The sequence below is a fragment of the Mirounga leonina genome, unplaced genomic scaffold (genome assembly GCF_011800145.1).
Source record: "Mirounga leonina isolate KUSES-001 unplaced genomic scaffold, KU_Mleo_1.0 Mir_168, whole genome shotgun sequence".
Classification (NCBI taxonomy): domain Eukaryota; kingdom Metazoa; phylum Chordata; class Mammalia; order Carnivora; family Phocidae; genus Mirounga; species Mirounga leonina.
Window position 1 is genome coordinate 64,655,377 of NW_023270426.1, and position 15,261 is coordinate 64,670,637.

The 15,261-nt window shown below is 33.8% G+C and overlaps 1 long non-coding RNA gene across 6 annotated transcripts in view; it reads left to right on the plus strand.

Annotated features, from left to right (window-relative positions):
- The window catches only part of LOC118017026, a 76,564-nt gene that overhangs the window by 24,062 nt on the left and 37,241 nt on the right, over nucleotides 1–15,261 (plus strand). For 2 of the 6 annotated variants that reach the window (XR_004681020.1, XR_004681019.1), the window contains exons 1-2: nucleotides 169–258; nucleotides 1,856–2,002. This is a non-coding gene — a long non-coding RNA (uncharacterized LOC118017026). The other 4 variants (XR_004681023.1, XR_004681024.1, XR_004681022.1 and 1 more) reach the window with 4 other exon arrangements.

A 15,261-nucleotide genomic window follows, 5' to 3' on the forward strand; every position in this document is an offset into this window, starting at 1 on the left:
ACATTTTTTTAAAGATTTTATTTATTTATTTATTTATTTATTTATTTATTTATTTTAAAGATTTTATTTATTTATTTGACAGAGACACAGCGAGAGAGGGAACACAAGCAGGAGGAGTTGGAGAGGGAGAAGCAGGCTTCCTGCTGAGCAGGGAGCCTGATGCGGAGCTCGATCCCAGGACCCTGGGACCATGACCTGAGCCAAAGGCAGATGCTTAATGACTGAGCCACCCAGGTGCCCCTACTTGAACACATTTAAGTGGGTAAACTTTATGGCATAAATTATATCCCAATAAAGCTGTTAAAAATAATTATGATATATTAACATGAAAACAATGACACTGGGTAAAACTTTATGATTTATCATATTCATTATGGAACAACAATGAATAGATTTAAATAAAAACATAAAAAAATGCATATTGAATTTTGGCAGTTATCCAGATTTAGGTGCTGACCACTAAGGCACTGGATGTATGAACAGAGGAGATTACCAGGAGGTTATGTAAAAAAAGAACCTGGTGCAGCATGCCAATCTTTATTGTAAGTGGATGCCAAAGCTATTTTTATTGATCAGGATTGGATGGGGAGATGAAAGGGGTACCAATCAAGCCATTGTGCTTTAAAGAAAAATCTGGTACATCTTGGTGATACAAGGATTAAAAAATCAGAGATTTGATAATAGGCCACAGCCTTGGGTACATACTTTATCAAGAAAAGTACTTTTCAAAGTTTGATCTGGGGTCAATTCCCATCAGCATTTTGAGGGGAGAGTACTTATTAAAAATGAAAATGTATCAGTGCCACACAATAGCTGTGAATCAATGTCTTTTGAGGATGAGGGTGATAAAAGATTGAAGGAATCTGTGATTTTAATAATGTCACTATTTGATTCTTACCCCCTACCCATTTTATTGAAGTATAATTGACAAATAAAAATTGTATATATTTCAGGATGATGACTTGGATTTGACACTTTGATATACACATACATTGTGAAATAATTGCCACAATCAAGCTAATTAACATACCCATCACCTCCTATAGTTATCTAGGTGATTCTTATGTAACTAAATTTGAGAACACTGAGAGTAGAAAACCCCTGTTGATTGGATTTATGATTTCTGTCCTACAAAGTCCCTAGAAAATAACAAAACTTAATTTAAAGCATTTCTATTATAATTTTAAATGAAAATAGTTTAATTTATCTAAAAGGTCTAAATTAAACAGTAGACAAATGGTTGTGGCCCAAGATTATCTCCCTTTATTTTTCAACAAATGCACAAATCTTTGTCTTTGTAATGAGGACCTTAAAAGTCACCTTCTTATAAATTACCATTATAAAAATAGGTTATATGGGATGGTTTGTATAGCTAAAAGAGTGTTTTGTACTTACTTTTGGTATATTATGGATTAAGTAGTTTTTTATGGATTAGTGTGGGAATTTACCATTTACAAGGAAGTTTCCATTAGAAAATGTTTTTCATGTTTATGATAATCTTATTAAATATGCACTGTTCATGAGTAAAAGATGATATTTTGGGAAAAGAGCTGTTAAGAGGTTGTCTCTGTCTTTAGTAAAATGACCCCAAATGGATTAGATAAACAAATAATAACAGCAGACTAGGAAATGACCATGAATTTGCATCTTTAAAAAGTTGCTTTAAGTATTTACAGTTAATTTTGATTATTGGCCTCAGGTCTTACAGAAACAGCTAATTGTACTAATAGATGGTACGTATTCATTATGTGCTGCCTCATCAAGGGAGATGATTGTTTAAAATTCCTGTTAATAGTTGAAATTCATTTTTTAAACTAATGATTTATTTATTTTCTTGTTTTATTTTGTCAGCTAGGATTTACAGCATTATGTAGAATAAAAGTTTGAAAAATGTCTAAAAAGAAGTGATTTTTTACTTCTCCACAATTAATATGTTTGCTTGAAAGAAAATCCATGGGAATCTGTAGATAAGGACATTTGGAAAATCCAAAAATATCCATAGGTAAGAGAACCTTTAGAATTTATCTTTTTCTTATTATTTTTTCTATTGAAGTATAATTAACATACAGTGTTATATTAATTTCGGGTGTATAATATAATTTAACAACACTATACCTTATTCAGTGCTCATGAGAAGTGTACTCTTAATCCTCTTTATTTCACCCATCCTCCACGACCTCCTTTCTAGCAACTACCAGTATGTTCTCTGTATTTAAAAGTCTGTTTTTTCATTTGTTTCTTTTTTACTCTTGTGTGTTTGTGTTGTTTCTTCAATTCCACATAGAATGAAGTCATATGGTGTTTGTCTTTCTCTGATTCATTTCGCTTAGCATTATACCCTCTAGGTCCATCCATGTCATTACCAATGGGTACATTTCATTCTTTTTTATGGTTGAGTAATGTTACAGTGTGTGTGTGTGTGTGTGTGTATCTCACATATTCTTTATCCATTCATTTATGGATGGACACTTGTGTTACTTCCATATCTTGGCTATTGTAAATAATGCTGCAATAAACATAGGAGTGCATATATCTTTTCCAATTAGTGTTTTCATTTTCTTTGAGTAAATGTCCACTAGTGGAATTACTGGATCATATGGTATTTCTGTTTTTAATTTTTTGAGGAACCTCCATACTGTTTTCACAGTAGCTATACCAATTTGCATTCTTACTGACAGTGTACAAGGGCACTTTTTTTTTTCCCACATCCTTGCCAACACTTGTTATTTCTCATCTTTTTGATTCTAGCCATTCTGACAGGTGTAAAATGATATTTTATTTTGGTTTTGATTTGTATTTCCCTGATGATAAGTGATATTGATCATCTTTTCCTGTGTCTATTGGCCCTCTGTATGTCATCTTTGGAAAAATGTCTATTCAGGCTCTCTGCCCATTTTTTAAATAGAATTATTTGTGGGGTTTTTTTGATGTTGAGTTGTATGAGTTCTTTTATATTTTAGATATTAACCCCTTATCAAATATGTCATTTACAAATATCTTTTCCTATTCAATAGGTTGCCTTGTCATTTTGTTGATGATTTCTTTCACTATGCAGAAACTTTTTATGTTGGTGTAGTCCCAATAGTTTATTTTTGCTTTTGTTTCCCTTGCCTGAGGAGACATATCTAGAAAAATGTTACTACAGCTGATACCAAAGAAATTACTGCCTGTTTTCTTCTAGAAGTTTTATGGTTTCATGTCTCCCATTTAGGTCTTTAGTTCATTTTGAGTTAATTTTTGTGTATGATGTAAGAAAGTGGTCCAGTTTCATTCTTTTACATATAGCTGTCTAGTTTTCCCACCACCATTTATTGAAGAGATTGATCATCTTTTCCTCATTGTATCTTCTTGTCTCCTTTGTCATAGATTAATTGACCAAATAAGCATGGGTTTATTTTTGTGCTCTCTATTCTGTTCCAGTGATCTATGTGTCTATTTTTGTTTTAGTACCAAACTATTTTGATTACTATAGCTTTGTAGTATATCTTGAAATCTGGTATTCTGATACCTCCAGCTTTGTTATTCTTTTTTAAGATTGCTTTTGGCTATTAAGGGTCTTTGTGGTTCCATACAAATTTTAGGATTATTTGTTCTAGTTCTGTGGAAAATGCTATTGGTATTTTGATGGAGATTGCATTAAATGTGCAGACTGCTATACGTGGTATGCACATTTTAATAATATTGGTTCTTCCAATCCTTGAGCATGGACCATCTTTCCATTTACTTGTGACACCTTCAATTTCTTTCATCACTGTTTTACAGGTTTGGGGGTATAGGTCTTTTACTTCCTTGGTTAAATTTATTCCTAGGTTGGTTTTTGGGTTTTTTTTAGCAATTATAAATGGGTTTGTTTTCTTAATTTCTCTTTCTGCTACTTCATTATTAGTGTATAGAAATGCAACAGATTTCTACATATTAATTTTGTATCCTGTCACTTTACTGAATTCATTTACCAGTTTTTTTAGTATTTTTTTTAGTATTTTTTTGGTGAAGTCTTTAGGGTTTTCTATATATAATATCATGTCATCTGCAAATAGTGAATACTAAGAATACTTCTTAGTGAATACTAAGAATACTTAATGAATACTAAGAATACTTCTTCCTTACCAATTTAGATGCCTTTTATTTCTTTTTCTTGTCTGATTGCTGTGACTAGGGCTTCCACTACTATGTTGAATAAAAGTGGTAAGAGTGGACATCCTTATTTTCTTCCTGATTTTAGGGAAAAATTTGTTTTTCACCATTGAGTATGTTAGCTTTTGGTTTTCATATATTATCTTTACTATGTTGAGATATGTTCCCTCTAAACCTACTTTAGAGTCATCATGAATGGATGTTTTACTTGGTCAAATGCTTTTTCTGCATTTATTAAAATGATCATATGGTTTTTATTCTTTCTCTTATTGATGTCACATATCACATTGATCAATTTGCAAGATTGAGCATCCTTGCATCCCAGGAATAAATCCCACTTGATGGTGGTGAATGATTTTTTCATTTTATCCTTGGATTTGTTTGGCTACTATTTTGTTGAGGATTTTTGCATCTGTGTTCTTCAGAGATATTGGCCTGTAGTTCTCTTTTTTGGTAATGTCTTTGTCTGGTTTTGATATCAGGGTAATGCTGGCATTGTAGAATGAATCCGGAAGTTTTCCTTCCTCTTCTATTTTTTGGAATAGTTTGAGAAGAATAGGTAATAACTCTAAATCTTTGGTAGATTTCATCTATGAAACCATCTGGTCCTGGGCTCTAGTTTGTTGGGAGCTTTTTGACTACTGACTCAATTTCATTGCTGGTACTTTGTCTATTCAAATTTTCTATTTTTTCCTGATTCAGTTTTTGAAGGTTATATATTTCTAGGAATTTATCCATTTCTTCTAAGTTGTCCAACTTATTGCCATGTAATTTTATAAGAGATTATAATTCTCTTATAATGCTTTATATTTCTGTGGTGTTGATTGTTATTTCTCCTCTCCTCCAATTTCTGATTTTATTTATTTGAGTCTTCTCTTTTTCTTGATGAGTTTGGCTAAAGCTTTATCAATTTTGTTGATCTTTTCAGAGAATCAGCTCCTGATTTTATTGAACTGTTCTATTGTTTTTTGTTTTGTTTTGTTTTTGTTTTGCTGTCTATTTCACTTATTTCTTCTCTAATCTTTATTTTTCTTTCCTTCTATTGACCTTGAGATTTTTTGTTCTTTTTCTAGCTTCTTTAGGTGTAAGGTTATATTTCTTGAGGTAGGCCTATATTGCTATGAACTTCTGTCTTAGAACCACTTCTGCTGTATCCCAAAGATTTTGGACTATTGTGTTTTCATTTTCATTTGTCTCCATGTGTTTTTTATTTCCTTTTTGAATTCTTGGTTGATCCATTCATTGTTTAGTAGCATGTTATTTACCCTGCATGCATTTTTGTACTTTCCAAATTTTTCTCGTGATCGAATCCTAGTTTCATACTGTTGTGGTCAGAAAAGATGCATGGTATGATTTCAATCTTTTTAAATTTTTTGATACTTGTTTTGTAACCTAACACATGATCTGTTCTGGAGCATGTTCCATGTGCACCTGAAAAGAATGTGTAGTCTGATGTTTTTGTGATGAAATGTTCTGAATATATCTGTTAGGTCCGTCTGGTCTAATGTGTCATTCAAATCCACTGTTTCCTTGTTGATTTTCTGCCTGGATGATCTGTCCATTGCTGTAAGTGGGGTATTAAGGTTCACTTATTATTGTATTACCATCAGTTTCTTCCTTTATCTCTGTTAATAGGTGCTCTGTGTACTTAAGTGCTCCCATGTTAGGTGCAAGATTTTTATAATTGTTATATCCTCTTGTTGGATTATTCCTTTTATCATTATGTAGTGTCCTTTTTTGTCTCTTGTCACAGTCTTTGTTTTAAAGTCTGTTTTGTCTGACATAAGTATTGCTACCCTAGCTTTCTTTTTGCTTCTATTTGCATGGTATATATTTTTCCACCCCTTCACTCTCAATCTGCATGTGTATTTAGGTCTGAAGTAAGTCTCTTGTAGGCAGCATGTAGGTGGATCTGGCTTTCTTATCCATTCAGTCATCCTGTGTCTTTTGATTGGAGCATTTAGTCCATTTACATTTGAAGTAGTTATTGATAGGTATATACTTATTGCCATTTTGTTATTTGTTTTACAGTTGTTTTTGTAGTTCTTTTTCCCTTTCTTCCTCTCTTGCTCTCTTTCCTTGTGGTTTAATGGCTTTTTAAATAGCATTCAGCTAATTTTATGAATAGAAAATTAACAACAAAAATTCAACATTAAAAAACCTTGGTAGTGGGGTGCCTAGGTGGCTTAGTTAGGTAAGCATCCACCTTTGGCTCAGGTCATGATCTCAGGGTCCAGGGATTGAACCCTGCATTGGGCTCCCTGCTCGGCAGAGAGTGTTTCTCCCTCTCCTTTTGCCCCTCTCCCCGCTCGTACTCTCTGTCTCTCTGTCAAATAAATAAATAAAACCTTAAAAAAAAACATAACTCAGTAGAGTTTGTATATAATAGCACAACCTTGTATAAATGCAATATAGAAAATGGTATAACTCAAAAAAGCAACAAGCTAAGAAAAGGAGAGTGCAGCATAGGGTACAGAGAGAGAAAGAGAAAGTATAAGATACCTAGGACAAAAATGTCACAAAAATTTTTCCTTTCTTCATACAGGAAATTATGAAACTTTTTTTAAAGTCATAAAAGACATGATATAAGCCCTTGGAGAGACATACCATATTCATGGATGGAAAGACTCCTAAAAATATTAAATCTCTCCAATTTATCTAAAAATTCAATGCTGTTCCAATCAAAATTCCTAGGGGGCTTTTAAAATAATTTTATAAAAGTGTACAGCAATTCTACTTCAAAGTACATTCACATATTTTAGAGAAATACTTCTTTGTATGTACATGGGTATTCATTGCTTAGAATAGTAAAAAATGAAAAACAACCTATTGTTCACTGGTCATTGAATAGATAAATTAACTGTAGGTTATTATTATTGGTCAGTTAAAATGAAGCACTTGCATCAATCTGCATGTGTCAATATGAATAGATTTGAAAAACAAAATATTCAATGCAAAAAGCAAATTACCAAAAGATATGTATATATGATATAAAATATGTGGGACTTAAAAACCAAAATAGCACTATATATTAACTCATGCATACATTTGTAGTAAAATTATGCAGTCTTGCATATAATTGATTCCTCAAAACTTCAGCGCACCTCTGGGGAAAGAGGAGTGGGAAGGCATGTGAGTGGAATTAGAACTTCAGCTGTATCTGGAATACTTTATTAAAAGAATAAAGAATAAATAAATATGAAGCAAAGATGGACTAATATTAACATCTGTTAGATATGGGTAGCAAATAATTAGTTTCTGTTATACTTGAAATACTTCAAAAAACACAATCAATAAACAAAAATTGATTTGTAGAATTTTCAGTGCTGATCAACTTTTAAATGAACTGACATAATGCCCTATTAATTTAGATCCTCTCATCAATATTTGCTACCTAAAAGCTGGACAGATGGCAAATATAATATTCCTTCTATTTGACAGATGGATGACCTGGAAGGTTTAATTACTTTCTCCTAGTTACATAATAAGTAGCTCTGGAAATGAAATATTTTGGTCAATAACTTTGGGGTTTAGCCATCACAGGGAATGTGAGACCACAATGCTTAGCCTTTAGAGTTTCTACTATGAGACAAAATAACATATTCACATATATGTTCTATTATATATCTAAAACAGAAGCCCTATACCTTCAGGTATAATCAGACACTTTAGAACAAGAAAATATATTCTTAAAATTCTAGTTTTTCTCATGACTGCTGTTATAAATAAGCCTTTCCATTCTGACATATTTCAAATAAATGATTATTTATCATTTTTTTAAAGATTTTAATTTATTTATTTTGAAAGAGAGAGAGCATGTGAGCAGGACAAGGGACAGAGGCAGAGGGAGAGAGAAAATCTCAAGCAGACTCCACACTGACCATGGAGCCCAATGCAGGGCTCAATGTCACGGCCCTGAGATCATGACCTAAGCTGAAACCAAGAGTCGGACGCTGAATGTACTGAACACTCAGATGCCCCTATTTATTATTTTCTAAAGTGAGAGCTTTTGACGTCAAAGAAAAGCCAAGAGTAAATCAGGTCTCTTAGCAGAACATTTGGTTTTCCTACTCCAGAAATGGGTATTTAGGACAAAGAGCATCTGGATTGTATTCAGGAGACATAAATTTTCTTCTCAAGTCTTCCATTGGCTGACTGTGGCCTATATCAATTTTTCAAATCTTCCAGGATCTGTAATAGATTATGGAAGAAAGATATATCAGGTTGAAAGAACAGCATTAATCTTAAAATATATTCCTTGTTTGGAACATGGCAAAGAGCCTGCTGGTGCTGGAAGGACATGTTTATGGAATGCAATAGTAGGAAATGGGACTGGGGAGGCTTTGGATTTTACTCAGCAACAATTGAAGATTTTTGAGGAATGGTGCAATGTTATCTTCATTATGCTTTGCTTGGGAATATTGTCATTCAGTAATGGCAAACAGCATATGAAGAAACCATACAATATCAGGTCAACCAAATAGAGACTTATTTGGCTTACAAAATGAGAAAAATCAGGAGGTGAAGAGACCAAAATGGTGCAGGATCTCCAGACGGTCATCAAAAACTCAGATTCCTTCTAGCTTCCTGTTTCACCAGCCTTAGCTTGAGATTTTTGTCCTCATTCTCTCAGAATGACTGTTCCCCCTCTAGGCAGAAAGAAAAAGGAAACTAAAAAGATAAAATGTTTATTCTAACTAAACAGTAATATAATGGCTTTGATGGAAGTTCCATCTAATAGACTTAGGCTTATATTTCATTGGCCAGAAGTGGATCACAAGAAGTCTGGGGCTGTATATGTTTTGTGTTTGTGTGTGTATTTTCTAAGTATAATTTATTTACAATAAACTACATGTATATAAATTGTACAATTCATTATGAAATCATTACCATAATTAAGATACCAAGTATATCTAGGAGGTGAATATTTTAAAATGGAAAATTTGTCACCTGAGTAACTCAAGATTCTTTTATCAAGAGGAAAATGGAAAAATAGGTATCAAGAAGCAACCAGCAGTATCTGCTGGAATTTCTAGATTCAAAAGTTCTCCCAAGGGTAACCTTCAACTAGTCCTCCTATTTCAGCTTGGTGGACCCCAGGAGAGCTTATAGGGAGAACCCAAGGCAGGAGCTTGCCTTGGGATATTTTCTGACCTAAGTCTGCCTTGGCTGATAATATGACTTAGAGGTGAATGTGATTTTTAGAGTCAGACCAAGGTTAAAATCCCAGCTCCCTTTACTAACTCATCGTGTGGCTTTGAGTGATTTAGTTCAGTGAATATTTTTTGAGCACCAGCTATGTACCAGGTATTCTGCCATTCCTTGGGCATATGGCAGTAAAGGGCAAACACAGTCCATGCCTTCACAGAGCTTACTTTCTGGTGGCAACTGAGCCTTTTCTATAAACAGGAGTTGTGGTAAGGATAAATTTAGTTCCTATGACATGTAAATGCTAGTTAAATGGTAATTGTTCAGAAGCTGTCCTAGATTTGGATTCATTCTGCTGAAACTTGTACTTACATTTGGGAGCTTAGATCTCTCCACTAGAAGTTCTGCTTGATTTTTGATTAATCCCAGGAGTTCTGGGCTTTTTTTGGAGCTAATTAAGGCCAACTAAACTGTGACCCTAAACCTCATTGGGTTAAGAGCACATGACCTAGTTTCTTCCGTCTGGGGAAAGATAGTTCTCAACTATCGTCTTGGAATGTCAGAAATCCCCTGCCTCTGAAAATCCTTCTATTTTGAAGCTATTCAAGTACTAGAACTTATTTTTCCCACCCCTCCCTGCTCACCCCTCTGTGGGTAACTCTGGCTTCCTTTTCCAGCTGGGAATAATCCTAGTACTCCAAAGACATTAGAGCACCTGGGGAAGCTAGGATTTATCCTAGATTATGCGGACCTTGATTCTAGACACAAGATCCCTGATTTCTCCCAATGGAATGAAGAAATGCTAGGAAGATCAACAGTTCTCCTTCTCCTTGCAATTTGTTTTGCCTTTTGGTATCATCAAAAATAATGGAATATTATAATAATTACTTCTTATTGAGTAACTACTATGAGCTGGGCACTTTATATATATTATCTCATTTAATAACCTTGTAATTATTCATATTTTACAGAAAGGGAACTAAGTCTGCAGAGATGACAAGCACTCTGCCCAAGGTCATTTAACCCATGGTGGATGGAATTGGGGTTCACACCTAGCTCTGTCCGACTTTAAGCCTCATTTTTTTAGCTGCTATGTTACACTGTGGAATTACCTATTCTTGGGAAATACTTATCACAGCCATGGACACAGTTTGGTAGAAATCCCAAATACCTTAATGGTCAATTCTATTTCCCTTTTAAAACTCACAATTCAGCCATGTGTCTAAGGAAATGTGGCTGTCTTTGCCAAGCTCCTGGATTCTTCACCTTGAGCCTGGCAGTTTACTCCCTGGCCTGGCCCTGTGTGCTGTTGCCAGTTCTGAGAGCTTGCTGTGCACTCTGCCCTGTCAGAAACTATAGTTGGCCTCCCTACACACGCTTGCCTCTAAAGAAGAGTCCTTCCGTTTTTTCATCCCAGAGTTAGTTGTATCTGAAATGTGCTTGGGTGGGCACTTCCAGTGTGTGCTCTGAATTTTTAAGTGAGTTGGGGGGTAAGAAATGGAAGAAAGTCAAAACAAAACATTTCATGAATGTCCAAAAAGCATGTGAAAGACATTTCTACTGAACTTTCTGATATTCCACCTCTGGCCCCGTGATGGTTTCTCCCAAATACTGCATGTTTTAGACATAATTAAACTTAATTTTTTTGTTAATCTAAAATTCAGATTTATCTGATGGCCTGTATCTTATCTGGCTACCCTAAGTTGGACAATGTATTTATTACGATCATGACTGACAGGACCTGGGTTCTTATTCTTTGACTATTTTAAATTCCTCTCCTTGTGTGATGATGCAAATAAGTCCAAATACTGTATTTAAAGAACCAACTCAAATGTTGTCTTTCCTGTTCCCTATTCTTCCTATCAGAAGTAATATCTTCTTCCTCTGAATTTTATGGCCTATCTCTTTTTTTGTTTGTGTGTTTGAATTCTAGTTGTGTAAGCATTTCTCAAAGAGAGACTGAGACCCAGTGCTTCTGGTAAGTGAAGTTATCACCCTAGAAATTTGTCTGTCTTAGAAAGATTAAAATTTGTTGATAATCAACAAGAAACTAAAACTGCTTGAGGTCTGTCCACAGTGGGAGTTCATTTATCTGCATCATGTGCTGAGGTGGCCCTTAAGAGGTTCATTTTGCAGGGAGAGAGAAGTACAGCTCTGAGAGGAGAGTTTCTGGAATGGTGAATCACCTCAGAATCTTCCTATTGGGGTTAGTATTTTTGGTTTGTCTCTGCTAGAATTTTACATATAGGAACCTTTTTTCAAATGTGAGTTTGAGCTTTTTGTGGGGGAGAGATATGTTCTAATTTTGTGCAATATAAGATATATTAGCTTTTAAAATGGTGTCTGAAGTTTTACATTCTTTTCTAGCCTGTGAAAGCAATTACTAATAGTTTAAAAATCTCCAATTCCTTGGTAATTTTCTATAATTTGTGTATAAAAACTAAAGGGGCCTAGAGCCATATTCTAAAAATAAGGTTTGACGACATTTTAAATTCTTCTCATGATCATTGATGTACATGGGTTGTCTATATCTTCTTGATTCAATTTTAGAAATTTTAATTTTTCCGTAAACATTTTTATTCACACTTTAAGTTTATTTCTATAAAAGTATATATAATATTTCTTTTCTTTTCTTTTCTTTTCTTTTTTGAGAGAGAGAAAGAGTGAGAGTGGTGGCGGAACAGTAGGAGAGGGAGAGGAAGACAATCTCTGGCAGACTCTGTGCTGAGCATGGAGCCCAACACAGGGCTCTGTCTCATGACCCTGAGATCATGACCTGAGCCAAAATCAAGAGTCAGACGCTTAACCACATGAGGCATGCAGGCACCCCTGTAATATTTCTAACAATTGAAAAAAATCCCCTCTATATCTGTTGATTTGTCTCCTTACACATTCTTTTTTTTAAAAAAAGAAAATCATAGCTTTTAATGTGTGTTGTTTTTTTTTTTAATTAAAAAAGAACATATGTAGGGGCACCTGGGTGGCTCAGTCATTAAGTGTCTGCCTTTGGCTCGGGTCATGATCCCAGGGTCCTGAGATCGAGCCCCTCATCGGGCTCCCCGCTCAGCAGGAAGCCTGCTTCTCCCTCTCCCACTCTCCCTGCTTGTGTTCCCTCTCTCCCTATGTCTCTCTGTCAAATAAACAAATAAAATCTTAAAAAAAAAAAGAACATACGTAAATAGCTGAAAACAATTTGTGCTGGAATTCAAAACTTTAGTTTACTTCCTAATAGAGACAAGTAGCTTTATGTTAAATATAACAATATAATTTGCAAGGCAACACAAAAGTAACATTCATATTTATGTTACTTAATATAATGAGAACATGCAGATAAACTTACATTTTATCATTATATACCTGCAGAATACAACTTAAAGTCATCTTTTCTTATCTTGTCAGTAAAGTGCTAAAAATTATATTAATTTTTTTTGAAAAAAATTTTATTTAAATTCAATTAATTAATATATAATGTATTATTAGTTTCAGAGGTAAAGGTCAGTGATTCATCAGTCTTATATTATATTCAGTGTTCACTATATCACGTGTCCTCCTTAATGTCCATCACCCAGGTACGCCATCCTTACGCATTCTTAATTTTTCCTAAAGCTTGTTTTTATCCAAAGAACTTGCTCACAGACTTATTTTTAATTCTGTTCCTTTTTCATTTTCCAATTTATTAAAATATATTTTTACCTTTAATTATTTCTTTTTTGTTCTTTAGTTTTATTTCACCTTCTAATTTGTTGAAATTATATGTTTATTTCTTTCATTTTCACTATTTCTTGATAATGTAAAATTATGTGAGTATTACCAAAAGCAGTTTAAGCCATCTGTCATAATTTTAAAAATTTAAACACAATATTATTTTTTCAAATGATCTTCAGAAAAGTAAAAACAAGAGAATGAAAGCCATCTCTAATCCAACTAGCAGGTTTAACAAATTTTATTTTTTAATTTCTCTTTTAAAGATTTTATTTATTTGTTTGTCAGAGAGAGAGAGAGAAAAAACACAAGCTGGGGAGGGGCAGAGGGAGAGGGAGAAGCAGGATCACTGCTGAGCAAGGAGCCAGGATCCTGGGATCTTGACCTGAGCCAAAGGCAGATGATTAACCAACTGAGCCACCCAGGCATCCCAGGTTTAACAAATTTTAACCTTTTGAGGCATATCCTTTTAGATTGTTCTTTTTTCTCTGCTCTCTTTCTTTCTGAACATATGTATTTTTAAAAATGGTATCATGCTATATATGCAGTTTTATATTTCTTTGCTTTTCAGGTAATATTTTAACATCATAAAATTCAAATCTATATCATCATTTGTAATAGCTGCATAACTTCCCACAATTTGGCTATACCATAATTTGTTTAAGCTATCCGCTATTGATAAATATTAAAGTTGTTTCCTATTTTCAACATTTATATTTTTATAATAAAGGCTGAGAAATTAATAAAGCTAGGAACAGGGTGCCTGGGTGGCTCAGATGGTTAAGCGTCTGCCTTCGGCTCAGGTCATGATCCTGGAGTCCCGGGATCGAGTCCCGCATCGGGCTCCCTGCTCGGCGGGGAGTCTGCTTCTCCTCCCTCTGACCCTCCTCTCTCTCTTGCTGTCTCTCGTTCTCTCTCTCTCAAATAAATAAATAAAATCTTTAAAAATAAAAAAATAAAAATAAATAAAGCTAGGAACCTATAAAAAGTTTGCATTGGGAATGACTGTACATACCTTTCTTTTTTTTTCCGGATTCATTATTTGTAATTCAAATCCTCTTATTACACTTGACATTTAATGTGAAGCAGGAAATCCACTGTCTTTCAATGAGTGTTTCAATGAGTTACAAATGAGTGTTTATAACATAGTAGATACTCATTAAAAAGTTAAAGAGTTAAAAACTCTCCCCTCTCCTACAAAAGGTAAGTCGCCATTGATTTTAATAATTTTTTAAATTTTATTTTATTATGTTATGTTAATCACCATACATTACATCATTAATTTTTGATGTAGTGATCCATGATTCATTATTTGTGTATAACACCCAGTGCTCCATTCAGTACGTGCCCTCCTTAATACCCATCACTGGACTAACCCATCCCCTACCCCCCTCCCCTCTAGAACCTTCAGTTTGTTTCTCAGAGTCCATAGTTTCTCATGGTGTACATACCTTTTCGAGCAGCCACATTATTTCTTTAGTGTAGGTTTCCGGATATAGAATTATTTGAGAGGGGTCACTGGATATGAGTTTACAATGTTTTAATAAATTTTGCCAAACTCCCTTCCAGATTGGTTGTGTCATTTACTCTTCCACTAACAAAAATGAATGAGAATGTTTGCTTTGGGACCAATAGCTATAATCATTGCCAATCCAATAGAATAATTTATTTTTTAAACAACCTATTATTGCTTTAATTTCTATTTTTTTAATTACTGGTGAGGTTGAATTTCTGATAAACTTATTGACCAATTAGCTATGTAAATATGATTTATAATGTGAACATATGTAATGTGTTTAAGCCATGTAAATAGACCTGGCACAGAACAGGTGCTGTATAAGTTGCTATCTTATTATTACTTTTAACTTTGTTTTATAAATTGCCTGTCATTATCTTTTACTTATTTTCTATTGATATTTATTTTTAAGTTGTCTTTTAATAGGAATTTTGAGTTCCTTTGGACCCTGGAGTTAATGAGGAGAGTGGCATTTGAGTTTTTCCCCCCTGTATGGAAATCTATTTATTAAATAAATAATATTAATTAGAAATTTATTAAATTTCTATCTTAACTTTTCTAGCTTTGCTTTTCGCTGCCTGGATACATGTTCATTCATTCTATCCCTTGAAATGTTAAGATTTCAAGAGGTGTTAGCCTTCTTTCATTAATCTGCCATATTAGAGAATCTTTTTTGTTTTAACATGTTTCAGTTTCTTATATTATTGCTTCTGTCTCATTTTTTCCTGATATTGTCTGAAATACTAGTAAGATTGGATTTT